Genomic DNA, 4,371 nt, shown 5'->3' on the forward strand with positions numbered 1-4,371 from the left:
GCCCTGTTTTAAATATGTCAACGAGATGGCTGTAGCTATAGCAGGCCATGGGATGCACTTTTAATTCCATCAGTCTGTCAAGTTTTATTAAAACCCATTCGTCATAAAGCGAGAGAGAGGAAGAGAGAGGGAAAGAGAGAGAAAGAGAGGGAGAGGCAAGGAGGAGTGATTTGCTGGGGGTAATAATGGGGATAGGAAGAGTGATTTGCTGGGGGTAATAATGGGGATAGGAGTGGAAGGGGGAGGGTGTTTTGGCTTGCGTGGGGGTAGGGTAGAGTGAGGAGAGGTGTGTTGGCATCACCTTAGGGAGTGGGCCTGAGAGGGGGAGAGAGAAAGGGGGAGAGAGGGGCTCACCAGGAGAGATTAATGATGGAACAGGGGTACTCAGGACAAGGGGGAACAACGCCCAACAAGTCCCTCTACCCCTCCATCCCCCCAACCCAGCCACAAATCCCCACCCCACTCCACCCCACCTACATTTGTTACTGTCTTTGGAGGCCATCAAGGCTTAACGTTGTGCCCCTTGACTTTCCTCGAGTTCCAGGCAGAAACACTAGATAGCACATCTAAACCCATCAGCTCTTTGGTCCCCTCAGCTCAGACACACACACTGATTATTAATTGCCTTGATTCAAGCCTAATTATGCCCCTCACTTCTCGAAACAAGGAAGGGAATTCCTTCAGATCAGCTACAATGAGCGTTGTGTTGTTCAGACACAAGCGTTCACATCGCTTGTGTCTGTAATGTTAGCACTTTTTGATGTGTTCCCTTTTAACGTTAACAGGATTAATAACGGCGTCACGTCAGCCATTTTGAAGTAGTAGACCTTGTTTGTGCGGAGTGAGCGTTTATTTGTTTTTGCATGCAATGCAGGCTGGGGTTTATGGAAGGATGCGTGTGCGTGTGTGTGTGTGTGTGTCTGTGCGTGTGCGCATGGCTTTTAGGTGTGTGCGCCCAGTTCCCTGGCCACCTTCCTATCTCCCTGCTTTCTGCATGTGCGTGTGTGGCAGTCACTTTCCCTTTCCCTGTCAGAACGCTTAGACTTGGCGCAGGGTTCTGAAGTGCCATCAAAGTCTCCTACACCCCCCCGCCCATCCTCATCCCCTGTCATCTCCTGCCTAACCCACGCGCCCCCCAGGACCACCAATATACCTCCAATCAAAAGGAAATTAAATGATTCATTATGTCTCTCCTCCCATCTCATCATGTAAAAACATTAAATATAAAAGAAAGAGAAGTGGTTCGAACTTCGAACACTTCTATAATGCCTTCCTCCTCCCGGTTCAGGCTGAATAGTACATGACGGCAGTGGAAAGAACGCGGCGAGAGAAAGAACTAGCGGGAGGAGAGAAGTAAAATGAAGTGTGACAACATATGAATTTCAAATTTCCGCGGAGACATCAAAGTGTGCCATCCCGGGTGCCTCCCGACAAGGACACTTTCTGATTTTTAATTCCGTCCCCTGATTGTATCGCGGGGCCCTCACGAAGAATGGGAGCTGCCGCACTGCCAGTGAGTGGCATCAGGCAGGGAGAGATAGAGGGAGGAGAGGGGGAGGCGGGAGAAGAGAGGGAGAGAGATCATAGGGGGGCAAGAAGAGGAGACGGAGGAGGAGGAAGGAGAGAAGAAAGGGGATGCTCCTCCAAACATGGACGGCCTGGCTCTTTGTTGTCGAAGCGATCACAGAGCTTCTTTCATCAGACTGAGAGAAGAAGAGAGAGAGAGAGAGAGCTCTCCACTCCTCCACTCCTCTCCGTTTGGGTGATGGGGACAGGGAGGGAGAGGAGGGGGGCAACAGTGCACCTCTCACGCACACACATTACAGTCCAAGGCTCTTCTCCCAAGGACTTACTCTCATGTTGAAGAATTACAAAGGCAATACGTCTGGGCCTACGTGTGTATTGTGTGTGCGTGCGTGCGTGTGTGTGTCTCTGTGAACATATACATTTGTGTACTGTATATGCTTGAATGTAATATCTGTTGATCTTCACCACCAAACATGGTTTGGCACCAATATAAACTCTGCTCTGGATGATAAACATTGTTTAAGTCCAAATCTCCACTAGGCTTCTGCATTCCCTGGCTGTGCAGGGCTAGCAGACCATAGAATTAGAATGACTAGAATATGACTGTATCATGGGTACCCTCAATATGGCGGACATGACCATTCTAAAGATTCTATTTCTATGTAGCAGACGACTGCTGCTGTATAATTGCCTTTGAGGGTCTCAGCAGGACCCTACGAGGCCTCTGGCATTCTGCTACCACGGCAGAGATTCTGTTCCTTGCCACACTGCAGCTATGCCCAGCCTGCCATGCCACCCTCCCTGCTCCATGCCGGGTTCCACAAAGCCCAGAGGGGGCCCTCCCAGCACCCCTGCAACCACCACCCTGCTGGGAGGCAAAGGAAACCTTATGCGCAAACACAGGGGTCACAAAGGCCACAAACACCACACACTGCGAGTGTTTGAGACTGACTTAGGCCTAGATTCAATCAGATCAAGCATTAACCACTGATAGCCGACACCCGCGTAGCTGATGTTTTGGCAGTGTCGAAGGTGTAACTGTGTCAAATCGGTGAGCAGCTGCTCTTGTAATCATTGTCATGAAGCCACACCCGTCCCACTGGCGTTAGAAGTTCAGAACGAGGAAGTGTAGGCTATATAAAAATAATGACTCTAATTGAAAATCATTCAACAAAATAATGAGGATTTCTATCAGCCTAATCTAGGTGTAGATTACATATCACATTCCAGTGTCCAAACATGTTAACAAGGCTGCATGGGATTTCTCTTAATGTGACTCCGTGCAGCCAATGGCAATGTCCGCTTTAGGTATAATACCGGGAGCCGCATGTGGATTTGACAGCTCTAACGCAGTTCCACCTCCGACAAAACAACCTCTATGCGGATGTCGGCTCAAGCAGATCCGATTGAATCAAACCCTGAATTGCAGTCAGAAAGTATGGAATCTCCAAATCACCTTGCATCTCAAATAACTCCTCGCTGTGTGATGAAGATTAGCGATTCTGTGCCTTGCGCAAACCCGTTAACTGACTGGATACATTTAGTCAACATTGGAGACCAATCATTTTTGGCTTCTTTGTTTTCTTTATTCGACTTGAAAACAACAAAGAACATTTTCTGTACACCTTATGTCATGTTTTTTTTGGTTCAATATCACAAAATAAATATGATCAAAACGCTGATGAATCATCAAAACGGTGAATCGTGGGATGGTGAATAGTGGGATGTGGGGACAATGTGACAGAAAGTAGCTGTGGGAACATGGATCCAGTTCAAAGCAGTGAAGCTCCAATAGGATAAGACTTGAAGAAGAACTCAAAACAGTCAAATGAGTACTATTAATCACAAGCTGATGAAGTTAGAGGGTTTGGAGGATGAGAGGGAGCAGAGGTATGTGATCGAGAGCCTGTAGGCCTCATAGGCCTTACCTGGGTGCGTGTGGGGCTGGAGGCATCTCACTGGAGAGCACACCTGGGTTTTTATTACTGTGGGGGGGGGGGCACAGTGTGGGTGTGTGTGTGTGTGTGTGTGGGTGTGTGACTGTACTGTGCGGTGCAAGAACATGTGTGATGTTCACCCCATACAACAGCCATGATCACAAATCTGATGAAATCTTATCACGTTTCTTCCCTGAAAAGTCTGCAACACCATGTAAGTCTACTCACAGGCCTCGCACCCCTGGCATTTCTTTCCAGGTGCAATGTAAAACTGCAAGTCTATATGGTAATCCGTACAACATTATGTTTCACCTTAGATTACATAAAATTGTCCTTATAAGACCAACAGATGATGAGACAGCAGAAACTACTTTTTGAGTATTGAGGTTATTTCTCTCTCTCTGTGTGATGTTCCGATGCAATAAAATATGATCCATATCCAGACACACATGAAATGACACACACACGCACACACACATGCACAAGCAAATGCACAAACACACACACACACACCCACGCAACAAGTTTTGTAGAAAAAAAAACATGCAATAAAGAAGGGGGTCAGTTCTGCCCATTCCCCCCACCTCCACCACCCTCTACCCAAAACACACCCACCCACTCCTCTTTTCCCTGTCTCCCAGTCGTCCCAGAGAGAGAAAGCTGTGGAGGGGTGCAGAAGCAGCTGGGAGACGCTGAGCCACAATGGCCCTTCAGGGGGAGACAGCCTTAATCCCTCCCCCGTCCCACAGCGACACTGAAAGGAGAGCTGTCACTCAAACACGGGCACCCTCGGGTCTCTGAGATGGCCGCGCCGTTACGATTCTCGGATTTAGGATTTACCTTCCACCCCCCCTAACCGCCCCATCCCCTTCCTCGTCTTCCTCCTGTTCCTCCTGCTCTTAGGCAG

Source organism: Salmo trutta, chromosome 37 (genome assembly GCF_901001165.1).
Source record: "Salmo trutta chromosome 37, fSalTru1.1, whole genome shotgun sequence".
In the NCBI taxonomy this organism is placed as follows: Eukaryota; Metazoa; Chordata; class Actinopteri; order Salmoniformes; family Salmonidae; genus Salmo; species Salmo trutta.